Source organism: Mauremys reevesii, linkage group 13, assembly GCF_016161935.1.
Source record: "Mauremys reevesii isolate NIE-2019 linkage group 13, ASM1616193v1, whole genome shotgun sequence".
NCBI lineage: Eukaryota > Metazoa > Chordata > Testudines > Geoemydidae > Mauremys > Mauremys reevesii.
The window spans coordinates 315,679-329,636 of record NC_052635.1 but is presented as its reverse complement, the minus strand read 5'-3'; the positions used below and the strand labels follow the sequence as shown (position 1 = coordinate 329,636).

The 13,958-nt window shown below is 50.3% G+C and overlaps 2 pseudogenes; both read right to left on the bottom strand.

Moving 5' to 3' along the window:
* Positions 1 to 5,155: 5,155 nt before the first annotated feature.
* On the bottom strand, positions 5,156 to 9,161 carry LOC120380680 (annotated as a pseudogene).
* A 3,548-nt stretch (positions 9,162 to 12,709) lies between these two features.
* LOC120380709 lies at positions 12,710 to 13,622 on the bottom strand (annotated as a pseudogene).
* Positions 13,623 to 13,958: the final 336 nt, after the last annotated feature.

The following is a 13,958-nucleotide window of genomic DNA, read 5'->3' as shown; positions in this document are numbered from 1 at the left end:
GCATACTGTCTCCAGGGCAAGAAGCTTACACCTTCCTCGGTCTGACCTCGGAGCATTCAGCATGCCCTTCCACACCATGCACTTTCCGCAGCGAGTGTGCCCAGGCAGGTCCTGGGGCAACCAGAGGTCCGTGCACCCCAACTCCGCAGTCAGATGTGACTCTCAGCCAGACAGTAAAACAGAAGGTTTATTAGATGACAGGGATACAGTCTAAAACAGAGCTTGTAGGTACAGAAAACAGGACCCCTCAGTCAGATCCATCTTGGGGGGTGGGGAGCCCAGACCCAAGTTCTGGGCCTCTCCCGATTTCCCCAGCCAGCTCCAAACTGACACTCCCTCCTCTGACCTCTGTGTCTCTTCCGGACAAGGAGGCCACCTGATCTCTTTGTCCCCAACACCGTCAGTTGGCACTTTGCAGGGGAAACTGAGGCACCCACACAGTATTCAGAGAAAACATTAAGAACATTCCCACTTTGTCACAACAGGTGCAACAAAATTTAATACTGTATATTGAAGCAGGCAAGTGCTGCTTCTGACTTTCCACTTTTAATTGACCCTTGTAATCTTGTGGTGCTGACGCATTGTAGCTTCATTTTATATCAGCTTACAGGATGAGAGCGGGGGGGGGACCACCATTTTGGGCCCCACCAAAAATTATACGAACCTGCCGCCTATGCTCCCACACCCCTCCTGGGCTACTGTGGCAGTTATCCCCCAATTTGTGTGATGAAGTAATAAAGAATTCAGGAATAAGAAACACTGACTTTTTAGTGAGAGAAAATGAGGGGGAGGCAGCCTCCAGCTGCTATGATATTCCAGGCAGGACATCTCCATTACTCATTAATGGGTTGGGGGGAGAGGAGCACAGCCTCCCGCTGCTATGATAGTCCAGAATCTCCATTAGACATGAAAGGCGGAGGGGGAGAGGAGCTCAGCCTCCAGCTGCTATGATGAGGACGGTTACCAGCCCTTTTGCACCATCTGCCAGGACTGAATCTCCAGGACACAAAGCTTAAAGAAGGGAATGACCGGGAGTCATTCCCATTTTTGCCCAGGCGCCCCCAGCCGACCTCACCAAGGCCAGCCAGGAGCACTCACAGGATGATGACGAGGACGGCTATCAGTCATATTGTACTGTACCATCTGCCACCAGGGACAGGAGGGGAGAGGATGCTGCTGTTTAGTGCTGCAGCACCCCGTCTACCAGCAGCATCCAGTAGACATACGGTGACATTGAAACGAGGCAAGAAACAATTTTTTCCCCTTTTCTTTGAGGGGAGGGGGAGGGGGGTAAATTGACAACATAGTCCCGGAACCACTGGCGACAATGTTTTTGACCTTTCAGGCATTGGGAGCTCAGCCAAGAATGCAAATGCTTTTCGGAGACTGCAGGAACTGTGGGATAGCTCGAGTCCCCCCCTCCCTCCCTCCCTCCATGAGCGTCCATTTGATTCTTTGGCTTTCCATTATGCTTGTCACACAGCACTATGTTGAGTCCGTGCTGTGGCCTCTGTCTATCATAGCCTGGAGATTTTTTCAAATGCTTTGGCATTTCGTCTTCTGGAACGGAGCTCTGATAGAACAGATTTGTCTCCCCATACAGCGATCAGATCCAGTATCTCCCGTATGTTCCATGCTGGAGCTCTTTTTGGATTTGGGACTGCATTGCCACCCGTGCTGATCAGCGCTCCACGCTGGGCAAACAGGAAATGAAATTCAAAATTTCACAGGGCTTTTCCTGTCTACCTGGCCAGTGCATCCGAGTTCAGATCGCTTTCCGGAGCGGTCACAGTGGTGCACTGTGGGATACCGCCCGGAGGCCAATACCGTTGAATTGCGGCCACACTAACCCTAATCCAACATGGCAATACCGATTTCAGCGCTACTCCCCTCGTCGGGGAGGAGTACAGAAATCAGTTTTAAGAGCCCTTTATATCGATATAAAGGGCTTCGTTGTGTGGATGGGTGCAGGGTTAAATTGGTTTAACACTGCTGAATTCGGTATAAACGCGTAGTATAGACCAGGCCTATGTAGCAAATAAAAATGTCAAAACCTCCTCATTAACTTAGGAGAGTAAGTCCCATTTTCAAAAGCCATTCAGGAGCCCAGTTCTCACTGAAATTCAAACGTGGCCAGATTGTCACAGGTGTATCACCACCTAAAGATGCAGATAGGCACGTAGTGGGATTTTCAAATGGACCGTGGTGTTTAGGCCCAACTTTTGGTCACAGTTCAGAGTAACTGCACCTGTATTTCCCCTTATTGGTCCAGCAGGAGCAACTCTCTCGGGCTTCCAGCTGTTGGGTGGAGACCCACATCTCTCTCCCTCCTGACTGGAGCCGTTCCAGGCTGAGCAGTTCCTTTCACTGCATTATTCCCTCAAAAGCCAGCCCGCCTGAGCAGCCCGACTTTGCTTCTTCCCCCCAGGTGTGGTGCACAGTGTAATTGCCTTTGTTTTAAGTTCACACTGTTCTCCCTAAGTCACCATATTTTATTTGTAAGGTAAAAGCAATACAGAGAAAACATATTAAAATATGCTCTTAAGCAAAATAAGCTGTCATGGGATAGGAGGGAAGGTGCTCTCATGGATTGGTAACTGGTTAAAAGACAGGAAACAAAGGGTAGGAATAAATGGTCAGTTTTCAGAATGGAGAGAGGTAAATAGTGGTGTCCCACAGGGGTCAGTACTGGGCCCAGTCCAGTTTAACATATTCATAAACCACCTGGAAAAAGGGGTAAACTGTGAGGTGGCAAAATTTGCAGATGATACAAAATTACTAAAGATAGTTAAGACCCAGACAGACTGTGAAGAGTCTTGGTGACTGGGCAACAAAATGGCAGATGAAATTTAATGTTGATAAATGCAAAGTAATGCACATTGGAAAACATCATCCCAACTATACATATACAATGGTGGGGTCTAAATTAACTGTTTCCACTCAAGAAAGATCTGGGAGCCATTGTGGATAGTTCCCTGAAAACATCCACTCAATGTGCAGCGGCAGTCAAAAAAGCGAACAGAATGTTGAGAATCATTAAGAAAGGGATCGATAGTAAGACAGAAGATATCATATTGCCTCTCTATAAATCCATGGTACGCCCACACCTTGAATACTGTGTGCAGATGTGGTCATCTCATCTCAAAAAAGATATACACCTCTACCCCGCTATAACGCGACCAGATATAACACGAATTTGGATATAACGCAGTAAAGCAGTGCTCTGGCGGGGCAGGGCTGAGCACTCTGGCAGATCAAAGCAAGTTCAATATAACGCAGTTTCACCTAAAACACAGTACGATTTTTTTTGGCTCCCGAGGACAGCGTTCTATCAGGGTGGAGGTGTATTGGAAAAGGTTCAGAAAAGGGCAACAAAAATGATTAGGGGTAGAGAATGGCTTCCATATGAGGAGAGATTAATAAGACTGGGACTTTTCAGCTTGGAAAAGAGGAGACTAAGAGGGGGATATGACAGAGGTCTATAAAATCATGAGTGGTTTAGAAAAAGTAAATAAGGAAGTGTTATTTACTCCTTCTCATAATACAAGAACAAGGGGCCACCAAATGAAATTAATAGGCAGCAGGTTTAAAACAAACACAAGAAAGTATTTTTTCCACGCAACACACTGTTAACCTGTGGAACTCCTTGCCAGAGGGTGTTGTGAAGGCCAATACTATAATGGGGTTCAAAAGGGAGCTAGATAGATTCATGGAGGATAGGTCCATCAATGGCTATTAGCCAGGATGGGCAGGAATGGTGTCCCTAGCCTCCGTTTGCCAGAACCTGGGATTGGGTGACAGGGCATGGATCATTTGATGATCACCTGTCTGTTCATTCCCTTTGGGGCATCTGCCATTGGCCACTGTCAGAGGACAGGATACTGGGCTTGATGGACCTTTGGTCTGTCTCAGTATGGCTGTTCTTATGTTCTTATATTAATAAAAGTGCCTACGTGCATAGTAATAAACTTACCAGAGATCACCCCAGCTCCACCATGGACTCTGTCGGGTGACTAGCCCTTCAAACCCCACAATGGGGTCTCGTCTGTGGTCACCAGCTTATAACAGCCTCAGCTCAGAACTAGCTCTGTCATGACAAGTTTAGTCCATACTTTATGCAGGATGGGGGTTTTTGATCCGGGGTTTCCAGGACCAGCTAATCAGTAGAGCCCTCCCAAATGTGTCCTGGCCCCCTTCACACATACTGTCCGAAACAGTTCTGAGAAGTTTTTAACATTTCCCCAGGATTACATTAGTCAGTCTCCTTTGAAAGTTACGTTCAATCCACAATAATGCATACACAATTGTATTTTTAATACAACGGACCCCAAAGGGATTAAGCTTAATTCAATGTTTATCCAGGAAATTGCCGTAACTGTCACGCCTTTAAAAATCAGGCCCTAGATAGCTAACTCTCATTGATTTCAATGAGAAAAACTTTTGCAAAAGCTTCTGAAAATCCTAATTGGTGCCTAAAGAGCTTTAAAAATCTGGCCTACTGTCTAGCTTTACAGAGGTTTAGGAAATCCCACTAGGCACATAAAACTTCTAAATAGGTCAGGTGCTTAACTCCCATTGAAAGTAACTGGCTAAATGCCTTAAAAAATCTGGTCTGCAGACGCCTAAATCCCACGGCCATTCAGTGAGAATTAGACTCCTAAATACCTCTATCACTTGAAAATGGGAGTTAAGTCGCCAAATCACTTAGGTGGTTTTTGCAAATTTTATCACAAATTCGTTGATCTTCAGGGCATGTTGAAAAGTCCAACTGTTCACCCAGGAACTTTAGGCAAGTACCTAGGACAGGTGCCTGGTGATCTGGGGTTCATGCCAGAAGATGAAGGGAATTTTTTTCCCTTTCCTTTTGCATGTTCAGAAGATGCTGCACTTCCTTCCACAGATCTGTGTAACAAGGCTGAGATTTTCAAAATCAGCTACAAGATTTGGATCTCAAATTCCTATTAATTTTAGTGCACAGTGATTGTGCCTATCCCTTAGGCAGCTTTGAAAATATCAGCCTTACTGCATGTCAAAGACAGGTAGGTATTTTTAGGAGCATTTCTATGACTTGTAGAGATACAGACAGAGGGGGCTGTGTGGTGATGGGGAAAGACAGGTTCACAAGAGCCACGGAGCAGCCATGCAGATGTGTTTGTCAATGTATTTCTATGCAGACCCACATGCTACCCCTGCAGCTGCCGCACATCAATGTGGAGGTGTTTGACCCCCCTCTCAGTTTTCTCAGAGCCGCTTTCACCTCCTTGTTCCTCAGCACGTATATGGCTGGGTTCAGCATGGGTGTGACCACATAGCCAAAGATCTGCACAGCGGTTACCATCCCTGTGCTTAGCTGGGGCTGTGTGTAGACCAGGGCACAGGGCCCAAAGAACAGCGTCACCACCGCCAGATGCGAGGTGCAAGTGGAGGCTGCTTTGCGCCGCCCTTCAGCTGAGTTCATCTTCAGGATGGAAAGACGATCCTGACGTAGGAGGCGAGGATGAGGAGGAAGCAGGTCATGGGCACCACCCCAATATTGGTGAAGGTCATGGTCTCAATGACGTACGTGTCCGCACAGGAAAAAGATCTTGGAGTTATCGTGGATAGTTCTCTGAAGATGTCCACGCAGTGTGAAGAGGCGGTCAAAAAAGCAAACAGGATGTTAGGAATCATTAAAAAGGGGATAGAGAATAAGACTGACAATATATTATTGCCCTTATATAAATCCATGGTACGCCCACATCTCGAATACTGTGTACAGATGTGGTCTCCTCACCTCAAAAAAGATATTCTAGCACTAGAAAAGGTTCAGAAAAGAGCAACTAAAATGATTAGGGGTTTAGAGAGGGTCCCATATGAGGAAAGATTAAAGAGGCTAGGACTCTTCAGTTTGGAAAAGAGGAGACTAAGGGGGGACATGATAGCGGTATATAAAATCATGAGTGATGTTGAGAAAGTGGATAAGGAAAAGTTATTTACTTATTCCCATAATACAAGAACTAGGGGTCACCAAATGAAATTAATAGGCAGCAGGTTTAAAACAAATAAAAGGAAGTTCTTCTTCACGCAGCGCACAGTCAACTTGTGGAATTCCTTACCTGAGGAGGTTGTGAAGGCTAGGACTATAACAATGTTTAAAAGGGGACTGGATAAATTCATGGTGGCTAAGTCCATAAATGGCTATTAGCCAGGATGGGTAAGAATGGTGTCCCAAGCCTCTGTTCGTCAGAGGATGGAGATGGATGGCAGGAGAGAGATCATTTGATCATTGCCTGTTAGGTTCACTCCCTCAGGGGCACCTGGCATTGGCCACTGTCGGTAGACAGATACTGGGCTAGATGGACCTTTGGTCTGACCCGGTACGGCCTTTCTTATGTTCTTATGTTCTTATGCACAGGCCAGCTTGACCACCGGGAAGATGTCACAGAAGAAATACCACGTTGGACCCGCAGTAGGGCAGTGTGAAGGTCAGGCTGGTGAGGATGGTGGCATGGAGGGAGCTGGCGATCCAGGTGCCGGCGGCCAGGAGGGCGCACACCCTCCGGTTCATGATGAGCAGGTAGCGCAGCAGGTGGCAGATGGCCACATACCGGTCATAGGCCATGACAGTGAAGAGAAGGCACTCGGTGCTGCCCAGGAAGTGGTAGAAGAAGACCTGGGACATGCACCCACCCAGCGAGATGGTTCTACTCTGAGCCCAGAGGTTGGCCAGCAACTTAGGGGTGCTGATGGAAGAGAATCCAAGGTCCACAATAGAGAGATTGCAGAGGAAGAAGTACATGGGGGTGTGCAGGTGGGCGTCAGCGAGGATGGCTGAGAAGATGAGCAGGTTGCCCAGCAGGGTGCAGAGGTAGAAGGCTAAGAAGGTGGCGAAGAGGATGGTCTGGAGACCGTCGGTGTTGGGGATCCCTAGGAGGATGAAATGAGTCACCACAGTGTGGTTGACCCGCCCCACGAGGGACTCATTCCTGGGGTAGGGGAGAGAAATAATGCCAGTGAGTTACTGAAACAAACAGACCTGTCATCCTAGAGCTGCAATGGTCAACCTTCCTTCCACTGCCCCCATGACTCTCTGTCACTAGGAGTGATGTCTATTTCTATCATTGTAATGCCACTTGGGGACACGGCCTCACTGGCTGGTGATGAACATGGAAAGAGAAAATGTCTGCCTTGAAGACCCTACAGTCCAGACACAAACAGACAAAGGGAACCTCTATTCTATTCTATTCCACTTTCTTCTCTTCTTTCCTGTCCTATTCCAATTGCTTCAATTCTATTCTATCTAGGCCCTTTCCCCACCCCTATCACCACAGTACCTTAGAGCCTTTCTTTTGTGGCTAACATTTCCCATGTGTGGTTTGTTCTCTCTCTCACCTCTCCGCAGAGGGATGTCCGTGTGTGCAGTGAAGCGCCTTGTTTTGGTAGGGTTTTGTTCTCATAGAAACATGGGCTGCTACGTGTTTGTGTTAAGGAAGAGGACGAGGACGGAACATATAAAAAAATGAATTCAGGGAAGAATTGCTCCAGCTTTGTTAATGATGTGAATTGTTGGGGGTTCATGGGAACAGAGAGAGAAAGAAAAGGAAAAAGCAGAAGGGGAATAGTCACAGCCAGAGGTGCTGGGGCTGGGGTGGCGGCCGCACCCCCTGTCTTGATGTGGTTACCATCATATCCAGACATCACAGTTTGGCTCAACGGCTCTCAGCACCCAACGTGGCCACAGTTTGTCTGTGCTCGGCCATGATCAGCAGGCTGGGCTCTGTGGATAACCTGCCAGAGGGATTTTTAAGGTGATATTTGAAGGACAATAACAAAGTGTCTGTCTGTTTTGCCAGGGAGTTTTCCCCGTGCAGGAGAGGCTGGGCTGAAGGGGAGACGCTGGCGGGCTGGGCTGTAACACACGGAGAGAGGGAGATAAAGGATAGCTACACAACAGACAGACAGACTGGCAGGCAGGCACACAGAGAAGGATGGTCAGGCGGCTGGATCGATTTTCTCTCTACAGAAAATATTGGGCTGACATCTTCCTCGGAGCGAGACAGAGACTGGCAGATTCAGAGAGAGGCAGAGACTGAGGGACAGAGCGAGAAGAACTTTACCAAAGCAGGAGTCTTACACTGGCTGCATTGGGAGGAGCCGCTCCAGCTGGCTGGAATTCTTCCTTTCTCTCCACGGCCCTGACTCCTCTGTAGCACCATCCAGCTTTCTTATCCCAAACGGCCCATCGCCCAGGAGAGCTGCACAGCCTGGGCTCTTGCTATCCAGCCCGGAGACCTAATCCGCTGCGAAGCTAGCGAGGGCTGCCACAGCGTATCGCCCCACTCTGCAGCCGAGCCCCACAGCTTTCTCACAGCTTCCAGCCTCCTTACGGCTCTCTGCGGTCGTTAAATCCCCTTCGGGCCCATCGGGACCTGGGCCCTGAATCCCCACCAGGCTCCCAGGCTGAGACCTTGGCAGAGTCACCAATTAACGGAGATTCTGCATCATTTTCAATAACACTCCTAGACCCCTGGGACCAGGTCCTCTGCCGGCATCAATAAGTGTAGCGCCATTGAACTAAGCGGGCCAGATCCCCAGCTCCACCGGGGTCCGGATTCTGCTCCTGCTCCCCTGACCTGACTCCTGGGGAACGCCATCAGATTCCCTGGGGCTGTTTCCCCTCTCAGCCGCACGCCCTGGTGTAAATCAGAGTAACTCCACTGGAATCAAAGGAGCTGTGTAGATTTCTACCAGCTGAGAATCTGACCCCGACATTGTCTGGGGGGAGGGGACGTTCATGCTCGTCTAGACTCTCCTGCCATGTGACACAAGCCAGAGAATCCCCCGACCGGGGTGTGAAATAGGAGGAACCTGGGCCAGACGTGCAGCTGGAGGCCTCTGAAGCCAACAGAGCTTTGGCCTTGGTTTGTGTCCCCCGCTGTTCCCCTGCCCCTTCGCTGTGTCTCTGTGCACAGGGATGTATTCGTGCCCTTGTGTGGTTATGTGTGAGGGTGAAATTCACCGCTGTGCAGACAGAGGGCAGCATACGTCCTGGGCACCACTTCTCCTCACTTTTCACAGCACAGTAACCCTCCCCCGCGCCCACCAGCAGCACCACCAGGAAGATCCTGGCACTGTTGTTCTGGGTGCAGCTCAGACACAGAGCGAGACGACCCAGCCTTCATGGTTCACTCTCTAACTAACCCAAACACAGGGAGGGTTATCAACGCCATCCCTCCTCTTGTCATCGGGATGAACGTCGCGCTGCATCTTTCTGGGCCTCCCACGTGTCCTCTTGCCCACCCCTTTGCACAATCGGGGGTCAGGAGAAAGGGCATTTAGAGGATTGCAGCCAATTTAACTGAACGAAAGCTTCTCCTTCACTAGCCCAGTAATCAGAATAGACAAAAGCCTCATCTTGGACTTCTACTGTGCGTCTACACTAAGGGGTTGGCGGTGGTTAGCGACATCGCTGGGAAGCTCTATAGTGTAGACAAATCCATCGACACCACACAGAGAGGGATGTGAGAGAGACAGGGCTAGATTGTGGTGGGCTCCAGCAGTGATCTCATTGGTCCGTTTGCTGTGTCCCAGCACCGCAGTTGTAAGAAGGCCCCTTGCGATTCCGCTAATCGCTATAATTTCCCGCTCTTCTCCGGGGGGCATCTTACTTGGGAGCCAGGGCGAAGGGGCAGAGGCAGACGGTATAATTAATCTCTGTAGCTGTGTTATCCCCAGCCCAGTCAGAGCATCCCACAGGGTGCCATGGCCGTTGGGATTAATTAAAATGTTGACATTTTTAATGAGTCCCCAAGCTGGGCCTTCTCAGTGCGCTGGTACCAGGCTCAGAAGTTATTCTTGGTTTCCATCAGCTGAGTTCCGTGTGTCATTGCCAAGGACACCGGAGCCGGAACTGCATTTGACTCTTTTAATTTGTATTATCCCTATTGTTATCATGGGGATTATGGTGGGACATGCAGTCTGGGACTGAGACATGGGCCCCTTTGTTCAGCACCCAGCACAGATAGACAGGGGCGGCTCTAGGAATTTTGCCACCCCAAGCAGGGCAGGCAGGCTGCCTTCCGCGGCTTGCCTGTGGACAGGCCGCTGGTCCCGCGGCTTCGGCAGATCTCCCGCAGGCACGCAGAGCGCCCCACGCGGCTTGCCGCCCCGAGCATGCGCTTGGCGTGCTGGGACCTGGAGCAGCCCCTGCAGATTGAGAGACACAGTCCCAGCCTGAATGTGATACACATTGAATAGCTGAGAGTGACAAAGGATTTAATTATCCATGTATATAACAGATGTGGAAATCGAGGCACAAAGTCATTTAGTGAGATACTCAAGGTCAAATAGGGAGTTTTCTACAGAGTCTGAACTTGAACCCAGATGTCCTGTGTCCTTGTTTTGTGCTTTGCTTAACCGCAAAGTAAAGGTTGGCAAATAATTTCCAAGGGCTCTTTAAATGTAACTGTTTTGAACTGATACAGTTCTCAGTTTCAAAATACTACAGCCACCGCTCCCTGCTTCTCCCTTTACGGCCACCCAATACCCCGGCTTGGAGGTCAGTGGAGGTTTCCCATTGTCCATCAGAATCTATTGCGTTTTTTCAAATCAATGTTCACAACTTGTGCCCTGATCTTCCATTCCAGGTTTTCTTATCTCCATCTCACCATAGTCTGGATTTGTGGCTTTTTGGAAATTGATTCCCTGGACCAGTGCAAAGAAACAACCGAGAAAATTCAGGATGAACCCAGCAGTGCAAAGGGGTGCTGCAGTGCTGTGAGTGGTGCAGGTAACTCAGTAGGGGGCGCTCTTCCCTCGGTGTCAGGGATGTTTCTAATGCCAGGTGTTGGGCTTGCATGCGCTGTTCTGCAGGGAAATGTTATCTCCCCAGGTTCCTTTCCTAATTTTGTTATATTATTTTTTCATGTCAAGGCTACAAGATTAAAACCCACGTCCGAGGAGTCAGTGATAATTCTGAACAGTACGTTATTGTTTCTGTCGGATGGGAGGCCTGGATGCCCAGGTGCAAGGGGTGCTGCACCAACACACAGAGAGACAGCACCTGCCCCAAAGAGGTTACAACAGAAATGGGGGGGAGAAAGGAATAATTTTTACCACAGTGTCTCAGGTGGGGAACTCAGCCCCAAAGATATGTCGTCATTCACCTCCCTTCCTGCCTATCCCTCCTAAGCCCTGGCATCAATGTATTCGCTTCCTGCCTCACCCAAACACTGGGTAACCTCACTGACTTCATGCATCACCTGAACCCTAACATCACCCAACTGCCCTGCCTCAATCCAGGCATCCTTCCTTTGGCCTTTTCCCCGACCCTAACGCTAACCCTAGCCTAGGGGTCGGCAACCTTTCAGAACTGGGGTGCCAAGTCTTCATTTATTCACTGTAATTTAAGGTTTCGTGTGCCGGTAATACATTTTAATGTTTTTAGAAGGTCTCTCTCTGTCAGTCTATGTTATATAACTAAACTATTATTGTATGTAAAGCAAATAATAGTGCAGCAGGCTGAGCGGGGCCGGGGGTCAGAGCCCCAGGCCGGCAGGGGCTGGCGGGGCCGGAGCGGCCGGGCGGCAGGCGGCTGAGCGGGGCTGGAGGACAGAGCCCCAGGCGCGGGGGGGCTGGCGGGGCGGTGGCCGGAGCCCAGGCAGCGGCGGGCGGCTGAGCTGAGCCGAGGATGGATGGAGCCCCAGGGGAGCGGGCGGCGGGGGCGGCCGCCGCCGGCGGGCCAGCAGGGGGCTGAGCTGACCGGCGCCGGAGCCCCGGCGGCGCGGGGGGCTGAGCCGGGGCGGCGGCAGGGGCTGAGCCGGGGCGGGCGGGGCGGCAGGGGCTGAGCCGGGACCGGCGGCCGGAGCCCCGGGCCGGCGGCAGGGGGCTGAGCCGGGGCCGGCGGCCGGAGCCCCGGGCCGGCAGCAGGGGGCTGAGCGGGGCCAGAGCCCCAGGCCGGCGGCAGGAGGCTGAGCCAGGGCCGGAGGCCAGAGCCCCAGGCAGGCAGCAGAGTGCCACTAAAAATCGGCTCTTGTGCTGCTTTTTGCACATGTGCCGCAGGTTGCCAACCCCTGCCCTAGGCTAACACCAGTGTCGTCCTCCCTCACCCTGGGAAAACTCCATTGACCTCACTCCGAACCCCAACCCTGGAATAGCTCCTCCAACCTCCTCCCCCGTTGGGATCAGGATCGCTGGGTAAGGGGGTACAAGCAAACAGTGAGCATTTGGATTCAGGTGAATGTACGCACATAAATCTAGGAACAAAGAACCAAGGCTGGTTATAGGATGGGACTCTCTCCTGGTGAACCATGACTCTGAAAATGATTTAGGGGTCATGATGGAGAATCAGCTGAGTGTGATCTCACAATTTAGCACTGGTGTGGCCACTGGTGGTACACTGTGTCCAGTTCTGGTGTTCACAATTCCAGAAGGGGACTGATAAATTGGACAGGATTCAGAGATGAGCCATGAGAATAACTGAAGGATTAGCCATAGTAGTGATGTAAGTACGGTGATTTCAAAGACATTCCACCAGCAGAGAACATGGAGTGAGACTTCTAAAAGCAAAAACATGAATTGGGTTTCCAACTCTCACTCTTTCCATGGGAGTTGGGTACCTACAAGCCCTTTGTGCCTTTTAAAATCTCCCCATTTCTTCCAATAATTTCATTCCCACAAGGTTAAGGGGGAAGACATTCCATTTCAGCTGGCGATTTTTGCTGGGCTGCCGTTAGCCACCTTTCATTTTCCTGAATGCTGCCTTGACTTCCCTATTCCTCAGTGTATAGACCACCGGGTTCAGCACCGGGGTGACAACATCGCAAAAGATCTGAATGGGGGTAGCCAGCACATTGCTTAGGAGGGCTGGGTGAGGAGGCGCAAGGCCCGAAGAAGAAGCACACCACTGTCAGGTGTGATGCGCAAGTGGAAACGGCTTTCCAACCTCGCTCAGCACTGTGCATCCTCACCACAGAGGCAGCAATCCTGACGTAGGAGGCGAGAATGAGGAGGAAGCAGGTCATGGGCACCACCCCAATATTGGTGAAGCTCACAGTCTTGACGACATATGTGTCCGCACAGGCCAGCTTGATCACCGGGAAAATATCACACAAAAAATACTCCACCACATTGGACCCGCAGTAGGGCAGCGTGAAGGTCAGGCTGGTGAGGATGGTGGCGTGGAAGGAGCTGGCGATCCAGGTGCCAGCAGCCAGGAGGGCGCACACCCTCCGGTTCATGATGAGCAGGTAGCGCAGCGGGTGGCAGATGGCCACGTACCGGTCGTAGGCCATGACAGTGAAGAGAAGGCACTCGGTGCTGCCCAGGAAGTGGTAGAAGAAGACCTGGGACATGCACCCACCCAGGGAGATGGTTCTACTCTGAGCCCAGAGGTTGGCCAGCAATTTGGGGGTGCTGATGGAAGAGAATCCAAGGTCCACAATGGAGAGGTTGCAGAGGAAGAAGTACATGGGGGTGTGCAGGCGGGAGTCAGTGAGGATGGCTGAGAAAATGAGCAGGTTGCCCAGCAGGGTGCAGAGGTAGAAGGCTAAGAAGGTGACGAAGAGGATGGTCTCAAGACCTTTGGTGTTGGGAATCCCTAAGAGGATGAATTCCGACACCACAGTGCGATTCTCCATTTCCATGCGAGATGGAGTTATTCCTGAAGACACCGAGATTATGCAACCAGATTAGCAATCTCAATAAATCATTGTTTGTTTATCCCTTTGCACCCCACCAGCCTTAACTGCAAAAGGTAGGTCTTTCTTACCAGCCTAAATTTGGTGAAAGTGAATGGAAAGTCAGGACTCTTATATTTGGTTGATTTTGTACAATTCTACTTGATACTATTCAACTATATTCTATTCAGTTCTTATAGCTTATCCACCATTGCGGCATCAGTGAGCCAAAGAAAAATTAATAAAAGCAAAGCAAATTACCACGAATTGGAACAGGGGTTGTCAACCTTTGGCAGCGGCTCA